The following is a 13,661-nucleotide window of genomic DNA, read 5'->3' on the forward strand; positions in this document are numbered from 1 at the left end:
ATCTTGTTCATTTCCTTATTAAAAAGAAACCTCAAGTTGTTCCACAAGGTGCTCAAGATTAGGTTCAGATTCCTTAGCATGATAAAAGAGGCTTTTCATGATCTTCCTCCTCCTACTCTCTCTACTGGCCCCTGCCTTACCCTGTTTCCATTTCATGCCCCAGCCATTCTAAAATCCTCTCTGCAGGCTGGGTCTTTTATTTGCTGTTTTGTCTTTATGACAGCTCTTCAGTGATCTTGCATTTCTTTGTCTGACTCCTATCTGTCCTTTAAGACTAAGTTCCTTTGTTAGTTCTTCTTTATTCTCCCTTCAGTCTCTTCCCATAGACTGAGTTTGAAAACCTCCCTCCCCTTTACAATGTCCTTCTATAGAACTTGTGATATGGTTTCTTCAACTGATCAAAGTACGACCAGGCATTCATGATATCAGACAACAAAATAGCTTCATACAGAACTGCATCCAAGAACTAACTCTTCCATTTACTAATTTTTGACCTTAAGTAATCATAAGCCTCTTTAAGCATCTTTAAATCTTTGTCTATCATTGTAAACATATAGCACTGACATCATAGGAGGATTGACTGCAAAGTGACTTAGGGTGAGAGTTTTGTAAATATATTTACTACTTATGGGGTGATGGTGATGTTACCATTGACAAACAGCTGTCAGTTCCACTTGATTGTAAGGAACAAAAACCAGACTTGAACTCACATCAGTAATTAGGAAGTTTATTTCATTTAAGAAGACAGCCAGAGGTAGGACTGGCTCGCTAAGAAACAATCATTTGCTCAAATTGTCTTCACGGATTCATGTCCTTCTGGTTTTCCACTCTTATTTTACCCCATGGCTGGATCCCCTTGTGCATCCCAGAAGATAAACCGTGGAAGTATGCTTCCTTGTTCACATTCAGCAGAAGGAAAGGTGTTTCTTTTTCTTCTTTATTTAGAGCTAGACTTCTTGCTTCTCGTTGGTTCATGCTGGCTCAGGCCTGCCTGTCTGGACTGGGCTGCCCAGTGATACCTGGGTTGTTTAGATCAGGGGTTGACTTCATGGACTGTGCAGTCACTCTTGCAGCTATTCAGCTCTGCTCTTGTAGCCTGAGAGTTGCTATGGACAGTAGGATCAGCAGATGTAACTGTGTTCCTATTGAACTTCATGGGCACTGAAAATTTCATTTTATACCGTTTTTCTTACATTATGAAATTTCTTCTTTGATTTCTTTTCAAACCACATTATAAATGTAATCATGCTGAGCACTTGGCCATATTAAAAAATCAGAAGGTCAGCTGTAGTTTACTTACCCTGGTTTAGAGTAATTTCTGGAGCTGGGAGCGACACTGCTAATGTTTGAGCAAGATAAACACATTTTGTTTTGTTTTTATTACTAGCACTGAAATGACTGCCTGGACATTATAGGTGCTCAATAGCATATGAATATTGAGTATCAAAGTAGGTACTCAGTACAGTACACAAAAAATGTACTCAAATGTTAGAATGAACAAGTAGAGGTAAATATTTCTCTGTAGAAGCCCAAACAGCTATTGAGGCAAGGGGTAACTGTGCTTTTGTGTCTTCTGTACTGCCTTGGATATAAAAAGTCCTCAAAAGTGATGTTACATGGGTGGATTCTTTTAGGCTTATGTTATGGGCACTAAGACAAATGTCCTAGTGATGCCTATAAGTGGTAGAACTAAAGAAGCAGTGTTGAGAAGATCTATACTTCATCTGTGTAGAAAATTAAATAGGTCAGGTCCCTCAAGTGTCAGGTACTGTTCAGGCACCATGCTATAAGTTTCCCTATAGCAGTCTTTGGGACTTGCATCCATACGAAGCTGTTTCTTTGCCACAAGAGGCATTCCCAAATTTCTTTCATCCAGAGTTAGTTCATATGGGAGGAAAGTTGGGCAGATGCAGGCTCTTTATTTGTTCTGTATTTTTGTGAAAATAGAAAAGCTCTGCTTATTTTGCAAGATTTAGATTTTCTCCTCACTTTATTTTTAAACATGATGCAAGAATGGGGCTAAAATTACTTATGTGAATACTGCAATGTGGGATAATTTGTTAAATGTTTCTTCCCGTTTTGGCTTTTAAAATTCTTTTATGAAAGTCATGACAGTTTCCTCTTTGACGACTTGGGCTATGATTTGCCAATTTTGATTAGAAGATAAAGTGAACATTTTAATATATGTAAAGAACAGTTTGTACCTAAGAATGCTCTATGTCTAAAATTAAAGATTTTAATTCCCAGCAATTATTTGCATCCATATTGTCCCCTGTGCCCTTTTATTCCGATACAGTACTTGACCTAGAGGACAATATGGATACCTTTTTACTTTTCTCTTCCCTGGGTTGTAAGTTAAGTTGCCTTTTGCCTTCTTTATTGTAACACAGGGTAGGAATTTAGAGGATCTGTTGGATGAATGAATATTCAAGTGTGTGGAGGAACTATGTAATTTACCATCCTAAGATTTTTATTTGCCTCTAATAATTTTGCAAATCTGAAGTTTATTTATTTAGTGGCATTAGGGATTCAATACAGAGGTCATGCGACTAGGCAAGTGCTCTACCACTGAGCTACATGACAAGCCGTTGATTTGGATTTTATGTTGACTAAAACCTTTCTGTGTAAAACAAAACTTTTATCCAGGGTGGCATTAAAACTGTTTAGCTTCTGCTGTGGGAAAGGCGCAGCTTGGTTAGGGCTATGCTGTACTACGTGGCTGGGTTTTCTGCCTGGACATGTCTGTAACTTATATAAAGCCTGAAGAATTCAGAGTTGTTGCTAGTAAGGTCATTTGGGGCTCACATACCTGCAGGGGGTTTAAAGCAAAATTGAGTCAGGGTTAAGGAACATCTCCTAACATGGTGGTTATATGGACCATCACGTTGATTTTGATTTAGGTACAGGTGGGAAGAGAAGCACAGACTGAAGGTATAGAGAGGGGCACACAAAGTCAAAACCACATGTGTGGTTTTTGTCTTTAAAATACTCCATGTATGCTAGATATGCCTTATCATCAAGTTGGGACAAAAATAATTGTATTACACTTTTGTGGGAATAAGAAGTAAACTGTGCAATGATTTTAATGCAATTGAACATGGTATGGGCTAAGGCTTTCCAAAAGTCTCAAAACCACAACTTCAATCAAAGCTTTCTGCATATTTCACCTTTGGGGATCCCTGAAAATTAGAAGAGGTAGCAAAGACACTCGAGGGAGAAATGTCCCATTTTTATTAAGGGAAGAAAGGTAGATTCAGAGCAACCGTAAACTGATGTCTCATGGCAATCCTGGGCAAATTCTAGTAGTAAAAGTTATTTTTACATGCTTAGAAAAGAAAGCTACGGACACTGGAAACACTACAAATTTGCTAAGTGCAGGCTCCTTAACACTGATTCAGTTATGCATTTTCTTTTCTGTTTTTTTTTTGCAGTGCTGGGGATTGAACCCAGGGCCTTGCGCTTGACAGGCAAGCACTCTACCAACTGAGCTACATCCCCAGCCCCAAGTTATGCATTTTGATAGGCTTTGTAGACTGGTCAGAATATAATCTTGTCATTTTTCCGAACCAAACTATTTAATGGTGTCTCTAGAAATTCCCTAGAGCTGAAGATGGTCAACATGGATCATATATACAAGTTGCAAGTGTAGGTGACTGTGCAACTGTGTTCCCAACTTAGGGGGTGATTTCAACCTCAAGAGAAACCTATCAAGTTAATGCTTATTAAACTAATGTATGGCACAAAACTCCGAGGGAAATCTAGTACTGGGAGGGAAAAGAGATTCTATGCAAAAGAATAGTCCAGTCTCTGAATACAAACTTGAACAATTTAACAAAATTTTGCAAAGAAAATGCATTGTAGAGGATATGCTAAAAGAGGTTTGAGGCAGTAGATATTTATAGTTAAAAAAAAAAAAAAAAAACACAAGCATTTTTGCAATCGCAGTCTCAGGAAGTTGCTTGCATGATGTGGCTGACCAAAAAGAGCCCCTTTAATAGGTGGTGTCATTCATGACCAGAACCAGGGGAGGTGGTAGTCCCATTGCGTTGGTGGGCTGCATCTGAAAGTGTGGTTTTGAGTTGGGGGGTTTGTGCTTTAGGAGGGGACCCTGCTGAACCGACTGAAATGGAGAGCCTTTCAAATGAGGGCTGTCGGGGTGGTATGCTAACCCTCATGTGAGGGAGGGATGAAAACCCTTTCCATGACTGACCTGGAAAGCAGAGGCCTTCCACTGAACATCACTGTCTCTTAAGTGTTCAAATGACTTCCATGTGGCAGAGGATTTAGATTTATTCTGCTTGTTGAATTGGAGAATCAAGTTGAGAATGTCCTATAGGCAGTTGGAAATATGGGAGCAGAACTTGAAGGTAGGACGTGTTAAGTTGAGAAAAGTTCCCTTCCCCCACCTTTAAAAAAATAACTTGTCCAGAATCCATTCATGAATGAACCTGGGAAACTTTTAACTTTTCAGATTGTTTGTTCTGGAGTTTTGAACTGGATACTCGTATTTCTCCAACTTTTTAATTCGAAAAATTCAAGATAGTTACAAGCAAGCAAAGTGCAGTGAATGTATCTTCCTCAGTTAGATTCAGCAGTTTGTAACACATGGATGTGTTTGCATCCTCTGTCTCTCACAACTCCCTGTTTATTTTTCTTCTGAACCTCTTGAAATTTGAATAAAGATATTTCACCCCTAAACCGAGTGTGTAGGTGTAAAGTATATAGGTGCTTCATTATACCTATATTTATTCTTTATATATGTTTGAAAACTTTAAAATAACACATTGGGGAAGTAGGGAATTCAATAAAACATGAATTTGTTTTTGAATTTGAGGGGAAAATTACTGTTTAGAATGTTTTTTACCTAGTGAAAATATTTCTCAAAATTATTGTTTCTTAACTTTTGCTCTTAGTGATATAGATCACTGAAAACATTTAACTTTTGTTCTGGCCTCTGATTATGAGACCTTCCTCTTCATTGGAACACTGTTTCATCCAAGGGGCTCTTGACAGTGGCTGTGTTTCATAAGTCCATTGATCGTTTGTGCGAAGTCCTGAAATAGATGTCACATTTCAGAATGTGAAGCACAGAAATCCTGTTAAGTTTTTTTTTTTGGGGGGGGACCCCCAAGGAGGATTAAACTCAGGGGTGCTTCACTAGTAAGTCATGTCCCCAGCCCTTTTTATATTTTATTTTTGAAATAAGGGTCTTGCTAAAGTTGCTGAGGCTGACGTAGAATTTTCAGTCCTACCTCAGCCTCCCAAGGTGCTGGGATTGTAGGCATGAGCCATCATGCCTGACTCCTGTTAAGTTTTAATTAACATTTTTCAATTTAGTGATATGTATTAAAAACAAATAAAAATATAAACATATAAAATTATTACATCATCAACTTTAAAGATTATTACCCATCAAAAGATGACATTGAGAAAATGAATAGAAAAGCTACAGATGGGAAGAAACTTTTTTAACATGTTTATCTGTTGAAGGACAGTTATCCAGGAAATACAATGAACTTGTACAATTCAATTTAAAAACGGGAAAATGTGCAAAAATTTTGAACAGATAGTTCACAAAAGTAAGTGACCAATAAGAACAAGAAAAAAATATCCAAGTTAAAACCATGTGGCGATCCTACTGCCCACTCACCATAACAGCTAAAATTAAAAAGGTTGACAATACTAAATGTTGATAAAGCTGTAGAACAACAGAACTCATAGCATCTTAGTGATTGCCTGGTAGAACCTTTTGACTTTGGGAAAAGTTCTGATAATTTCGTATTATACTAAGTGTACATTTACCCTATGACTCATCATTTCCACTCCTGCATATTTACCTATGAGAAATACAGTTATATGGTATTGCTTTTTGCCATCTGTGGGAAAGGGGCTCCAGGTAGCTAGCATCTGTGGGAGATTGGTTTCAGGACCCCCATGGATACCAAAATCCTCAGATGCTTAAGTTCCTTATATAAAATGACATAGTATTTGAATATAATCTGCACATCCTCTGTATACTTCTAATCATCTTTTGATTGCTTGTAATACTTAATCCACTGAAATGCTATGTTAGTAATTGTTAAACTCCATTGTTTAGGGAATGATAATGAGAAAACATGTTTACATGTCCAGTACAGGTGCAAGCTTCATAGGTCTAACTGCATTTTCCATTTGCGGTTAGTTGTATTCATAGAGGTAGAACCTAGAATGTTCCTAACAGTTTTATGCATTATAGTTGTAAGTGGGAAATGCGAGTTTTCTACTTATAGGAGTATGGATACACTCCGATTCTTTCTGTATCACTCACATACGTTACATATGCATAGCCGTGCTACCCAGCAATGGAAAGGAATGAGCTGCTGCTCCAGATAACACACCTGTCAGGAACATGAAACAAACACAAACATGTACATAGTATGCGATGCTGTTTTTATGAAATTCCAAGAATAGGCAAAACTAATCTCTAGTGGGGGGAAAAAAAGAATAATGGAGGTTGCTTCTCAAGGTGGGATGGGGTGAAATAGGAATGGGGATAGCCAAGAGGGAACTTAGGTGGTAGTGATAATATTCTAATATTCTAGCTCTTGAAAATGATTTGGGTTACACTGGTAAACACTTTTTTGTTTTTTTGGTACTGAGGATGAACCCAGTAGTGCTTAACCACTGAGCCACATCCCCAACCTTTTTAATATTTTTAATATTTTATTTAAAGATGGGGTCTCACTAAGTTGCTTAGGGCCTAACTAATTTGCTGAGGCCAGCTTTGAACTTGCAATCTTCCTGCCTCAGCCTCCTGAGTCACTGGGATTACAGGTGTGTGCCACTCTGCCTGGCCTCGTGTACACATTTGTTAAAACTCAGGATGTATGCTTAAAATTAATACATTTTATTTTACGTGAATTTTTACATTAAAAACTAAAGACATGTTAAATTACTTGATTTATGGATTGAAGTGTGTAGGGACATGTACTAATGTCTATAGTTTACTTGGAAGTGTATTATACAGATAAAACGGATTAATGAATGGGTAAAGATTGATAGATTTGCCATAGCAATAGAATAGAATGGTAATAGTGGGAATCTAAGTGGTAAGTATAGAGGAACTTAGTGCAATTCTTTTAGCTTTGTCATGTGTTTGCAAATTTTCATAGTAAAACATTGGGGAAATAAATTATTTAAGTCCTATGAAGTAGCCATTTTTGTGGCTATTTCAAAAAACTGTCAAAAGCTGGCCATTTCATGTGGTTGAACCTAACATATAAAAGCACATTGTGTAGCCATTTTATTTACTCATCTCTGTCTGACAGAGTACTAATATCAAGTGTCTTCATTTTCATCCAGTCATTGTGCTTAATGGGGAAAGACTTATCTCCCATTTTCTCTGGGTAGCAGAGGCTCTTGTCTTTCTCTGGGACAGATTCCTTAACACCCCAGTCACTCTCCATTATTAAAAGTCTGTCTGGTTGAGGTCTGATCTCATTTCCAATTCTAAGTTCTCTCTCTCCTTGGAGGCAGGGCAGGAGGGACCTGCAGCAGGAAGGATTGAGTTGCACCCTCCCAGTCAGCCTTTGAATAGTCTGGTTTCTCAAAGTGTGTGACTGGGAGGGCTCTTCCCTCACGTGTCCCTGTCAGAGTCTGCTCTCTGCCTATTGATAAGAAGAGCTGGCATGTTGCCCTCAAGTAACAGATGCCCAGGTGCTGCCTCTGAGTTCTTTGGAGGGACAGATGGGAACATACCCTATGATTTCTTGCAACTCTCCTGGGATCTTTCCTGACAGATATTACACCCCTTCTGCTCCTGGGTGTCCCATGTGGTGGTCAACCCTTTTGAGTAAGGTCCTGGCTAGACAGTACAAACCCCTGAACTTTGCTGCCCACTTTGATCCATAAGAAACTGACGTCATGCCAGTAATTCAGGTTGCTTTTCAGCTTTTATATGCAGGTTTCCCTCCCTAGTCCTCTCTGCTCTGCTCACGTGGTCCATTGAGTTCATTGCTTGAGCAGATACCTGCTGACAGAAACATTGGTCTCCCCCTAGATACCCTTGGTCTCTACAAGGTATTCTTTGCCAGTACCTTTCATTTTGCCTTAGGTGAGGGATTTGGGGAATTCATAAATGAATATACATATTTTACTAAGGTAGGTGGAAACTCAGATGTACTATTCTGCAAAATGTACTATTTTGACAAAGCTATAAAATTTCTACTGAAGATTTGTGTACAAGAAAGTTTGTAGTTCACACACCGAGAGGATACTTTTAGTGTGTGTGTCATCAGTTTATTTAATTGGTTTTGATTTTTCCAGTTAGGTAGGCAAACTGTATGGTTTGAAGGACCATTTCCCACAAGATTGCCCTCACTTCAGGCACATAATTTTCAGGGGTCCCCATTGCCATTATGAGTTCAGACTAGCTGGCCACAAATTTGATGATATTTGCAGTCACCCTCACTTTCAATAATTCACTAGAACAGTTTTCAGAACTCAGGAACGTTCTGTACTTACCACTGCAGTTTTATTACAGTAAAAGGATGTAAATTAGAAATAGCTAAAGGAGGAGATGTATAGGGCAAAGTCTGGAAAATCTCCAGACACGTAGTCTTTGTTCTCAGGGACACAGTACCCTCCTGACATCAGCATGAGACATGTGCATCCTGAAGAGGATAACTGACTGTAGGACCTTGTTCCATCCTTTGGTGTCCACAGTGTGTTGGGGTTAATCATATATTGCATGCATGGCAGACCCTTAGTCTCTGTCCAGTTCCTCCAATATCAGAACTGGTACTCCATGTTCTAAAGCCTTTCTTATAAATCACATGAGACTGCCCAGTGCCCAAAGCCTTCAGGCAAGCAAAGACACTCCTGTCAGGCAAGACATTTCAGGAACCTGAAGCCCACATCCAAGTAACCAAGGGCAAAGGCTAGACCTTTCTTTGGGTAAAGTTAATTTGTCCCTATACAATTTTTTGGATATAGCTATTCTTGCTTTTTCTTTATTACTGTTGTTCACCTTCATCATTATTAATTTATTTAGTGAAGTGTTGTTGGCTAGTCCCAGAATGTATTAGGATGCATGGTTACATCCAGTATTTTTTTTGACCTATAATTTTCTAATAGCCTAAGATATGTATATGGTTTATAATTTTCACTTGAGTTTTATGTATATTTTATGCTAATGCTTTTATATATTCCCTCTCTTTCCTCCTCATTTGTGTCTCTAAATACTTATTTGTAAATATTTTTGCCTGGAAAAGTGGGAACTGTGGATCTTTTGCTGTTTAAATGGGTTAAGGTCAGAGAGCCTTTAGGGATACAACTATAGATCCCTGGTTGTCATCCGTATTGGCTTTGTAGTCTCTGCTTAGAAATTTGAGTTGATTGAGTAATGATAGGCTTTTTTGGTTATGTTTTTAATTCTGAAAAATGAACATTTTTTTTTGTTTGTTCTATCAGCTTTTCTGTCATCACCTCAGCGTTTCTAAATGGACATCATTAATTCATCTTTCTTCACACCTTTTGCCTGTCCAAGACCAGCAGGAGACTGGGTCATTTTGAACATCCTACTAATAACCATTAACCGCAAATATGGACGATTAACCCCAGGGCAGTGGTATTTCCTCTGAGATGTAGACTTCTCTTTTGAATGCTCTGGAGGGAGAACTAATTAAATTTGAAGGACTGACTGATTAGGCCTGACTTGAAGAAACTTTGACGTTATCTACCATTCATATTGTGTTAGCCTTTTCCATAAGGAGTTTTGGTTCTTTATAGGTTTATAAAGTGGGGAGCTCGTGTGCCTGTGGTCTGATTCACTTGTTCTCTGCTGTGAATCAGTGTTAATACAAACAGGTGGGTTCTAGGGCAGTAGTTCCCCACTGGAAATAAATTCCAGATTTGAAAAGTACTAGAGGCTGATATGCTTGGGTCTTGCTAATATGGCACTTTCATTTACTAATACTGATGAGAACATAACTTTGTTTTCCTAAGTTCTAAGATTCATGGTGGACCCTTGTCAGAATCAACTATGCCTTTTCTACACAGCTTCAGTCAAGAGAATATCGATAGGTGTCTGGCTTCCAGGAAAGATGAAGGAAACTCCACAGCCTTTACTACCTGACCCTACTCCTGTTCCACCAAGGTGTCAGTCACCCCAGGTTGGTCACTGAAGAATTTATCCAAGACTGAGCTGTGGAGTTTTGTAATTCACCATTTGGAATCTATAACCAGTAACCAGCATTGAGAAATCACTGGACTGGACTTCATTCTTTCTTTTGTTTTTTTCCTATTTCAGAACCAAAAGTTGAATCCAGGGTGCTTTCCCACTGAACTACACCTTGGTCCTTTTTATTTTATTTTATTCTGATACAGGGTCTCATTAAATTGCTGAGACTGACCTCCAAAGCTTTTCTCCCTTATTTCTGAAGAGTTAGTGGGAAGTGGTTTGATTAGTCCTATAGTAACAAGAATTTGAGAAGGGATTTATTCAGTTATTTCACAATATTTGTTGAGTACCCATCAGATGCAAGGGTATGAATACGGCATATTTAGTACCTGCTTCATAAAACTTACATTCTAGAGGTAGCAGGAGATTAAGAAATTAATTACTGTCTAATTAATAGAAATAGCTCTCTCTTTCCCAGTGTAGTAATGCCTTAAAGGAGAAGTACATGCTACTTAGCATGTCAGGAAAGCAGAAAGGTTTCTTGAGGAGGTGGTCTGTAAGCAGAGTGAGCAGGAGACAGTGAGGCAGGGGATTGCGCCTTAGGGTTAGATAGTGGTGGCATCATTTTGACATTCTGGGAAAGGGAAATAGCCTGGGCAGAGATCCTGAGACTTGAAAGAGCATGAAAATTCTTCTGTGGCTGGTTTCTGGACAGCTCAAGGGAAATGACACAGCACTGAGTTGGAGCTGTGGACTGGGTCATGTCAAGGAGAGTCCAATGGTTCATATTCAAGATTCTGGATTTTATTGTGAGAGTAGCATGGATTTTTAACAAGGTAGTGATATGATCAGATTTAAAAACCATTATTTTGGCTGCTGTATGGAGCACAGGTTATGTTAAGGATCATAAGAAGCCTAAGAGATAGTATCTTGGATTTAGGTGATCCATCACAATTGAGGAAGAAACTTGTGTGATTTAAGACAGGGTTTCCTACTTTTGGATGCTGTGACACATACCATGCTTTTAAAAAATATCATAACATAAAAATAGGCTAGGATGACCAGGAACTTGGGGTAACCCATATCTTGGCATGGCCCATTTGTAGCCACCAGATAGAAATTCATTTAAGAGGTGAGTATTTGGAAAAGGGTGAGGACAATCACCGTTTTTCAGCTTAAGCAGCAACCTTCACAGAAGTTCTGTTGGGATTTAGAACATTGGAGAGGACAGGAAAGGAGGTAGGTCAGTGCTTTTTGTGACTGTGCTGAGTTTGAGGTTAGGTTGTTAGTTACTCAGGTAGGTCACTGAAAAGCCAGATATATGGTTTGAGCCCAAAGGAGAGAGAAATTTCAACCCTACAAATAGTAGCTGACATCACCTAGGGAGGTGGCATAGGACCAAACTTATGGAATTCCTGCACTTCACAGTCAGCTAGAGGAGAGTGACCCAGCAAAGGGGACTTAGAATCAGGAACTCCAAAAAGTGATGGGAATGTCAGCAGATTCCAAAGTCATCGGAGTCAAGAGAAAAGAATGTCCACGAAAGGGGGTTGAATTGTTGTAAGAGGTCAAGTAAGATAAGGACAGAACATATTCTCTTGGATGTAATGACATGGAAATCATTGGTGTGACATTAGAGCTACTGCCTAGTAGTCATGGGAAGAAGCCAGATGGCAGCCCACAGGTTGTAAGGAGTGAGTGGGAGGGCAGAAAGTAAAAGTGACATCATTGCCTTTTTGAGAATTGAATCTGTGAGAGGACGGAGAAAGAAAAGCAGGGGCTAGCCCTTCAGAGAGAAAACCTTATGTAAAGGCACTGAGTATGAAGGTGTAGAGGAGAAAGAGAGAGGACAAGTACCAAGAGCTGAGGAGGGGCAGGCTAGTTGGAGAATTGGGAGGAAAGCAGGAAATAGGTACAGGTGAGTACTGGTTTGTATGGCTGGCAATGAACAGTCAAGACACTTCCCCATTGATGTTTCTGTTCTTTCTTTGAAGTAAAAGGCTATGGTGGTTTTGAATATAAAGTGGAATAGTTTAGGGCAAAGAAGACTGAAATAGTTTTTGAGCACAATAGGAAAAGGAATGTTTTAGAGAAATGTGGGCTTGACAGGCAGTACTGAGCCCTGTTGAGGTTGAATGTACTGTATCCTATTCCTGATTTTCTTCAGTGTGTCCAGCTGCCTTGTTGTCATGAAGAAGATGAATAATGGTGTTCCCCTCAGGAGACTGTTGTGGTAGACTGATGCCATAAAAAGAGAAGTAAGGAGAGTTTAGTGAACCAGGGGAGGGATTTAAATGATGAACTATGCACTTTAAGATGGGTATAGAAAGAAGTGAATGCAGGAAGTGATAAAGGGGTGTATTGAGCAGCTTCCAGTTACTACAGTGAAACACCTGAGGCAATTATAAAGAGAAAAAGTTTATTTTTGCTCATGGCTCTAGAGGTCCCAGTTATCTTAAACCTGACTATAAGCGATTCATTATCATTTCATATTTTAACAAGCACTAACTTTTTAACTCTTTATTATTTTTTATTTTTGGTACTATAGATTGAATCCAAGGGCACTTACCCATTGAGCCACATCCCCAACCCCCTTTTAAAAACTTTTTATTTTGAGACAGGGTCTCCCTAAGTTTCTTAGGGCCTTGCTAAGTTACTGAGGCTGGCATTGAACTTGAGATCCTCCTGCCTCAGCCTCCCAAGTCACTGGGATTACAGGCATGCACCCCAATGCTTGGCTGAAACACTACTTTTAGTGGGATAGATCCTGGAGGGAGGGAGGAGGGGGAATGACTCATGTCAGAGGACACCAAAGCGCTTGTCAGTTTTCTTTAGTTGTCCCCGATGCTAGTTTACCTTGTCCCACATCTAGGCCATCAAATATTGGTACCTTAGTTTGCTAACTCTGAAGACAGAGCATCTAAATGTTAATTTTACCTGTGAAGCTTTCATTTGAAGTAAAAAAAAAAAAAAAAAAAAAACTAAAGACTTATAAACAGCTTTGAAAGGTTGCTGCCTTGCTCTAGATACTATTTGTGCAAAATTAATTTCATATACTCATCAGAGCTCTAATGTGAACTGCTAATCTTAGATCAGTGAAAAAATGGTATTAAAATTGGGCTGATTTTTATTTCCCAAAAGAGATATTTGGAGATGGGATGGGGGAAAAGTAGAAAAAAAATCAGAATGTGGTTGTGTAATCTCTTTGCAGTTCTCTTTTTGAGATGGTATTTCCTAGGTCACTTCTCTTACTGATCAAGATTCTGTTTTTCTGTGTCCCCTCCTCTCAGCCTTCCCAGTATTCCTTTCCCTTCCTCCAATCCTTCCCTTGAAACCCTCTGTCCCTCCTTCTTCCATGAAATGTTTTTGTGGGATTGCTTTATTTTTGCTTTTGGAAGAACTGTTCCTGAGATAGCAATGCTGTGGGTCAGAATTCTAGAGCATTGATTATTTCTTACCATTTATGGTTCCGTTTGATTCAAACAAGCTAGCTAATAGTGTT

The 13,661-nt window shown here is 39.0% G+C and overlaps 1 protein-coding gene and 1 non-coding gene across 4 annotated transcripts in view; one reads left to right on the forward strand and one right to left on the reverse strand.

Annotated features, from left to right (window-relative positions):
- The window catches only part of Asph (aspartate beta-hydroxylase), a 222,989-nt gene that overhangs the window by 15,800 nt on the left and 193,528 nt on the right, over positions 1 to 13,661 (forward strand). The window lies entirely within an intron of this gene.
- On the reverse strand, positions 3,426 to 3,499 carry Trnad-guc (transfer RNA aspartic acid (anticodon GUC)). The gene has a single exon. It is a non-coding gene; the product is annotated as a tRNA-Asp (tRNA).

This window comes from Sciurus carolinensis, chromosome 1, assembly GCF_902686445.1.
Source record: "Sciurus carolinensis chromosome 1, mSciCar1.2, whole genome shotgun sequence".
NCBI classification, from domain to species: Eukaryota; Metazoa; Chordata; class Mammalia; order Rodentia; family Sciuridae; genus Sciurus; species Sciurus carolinensis.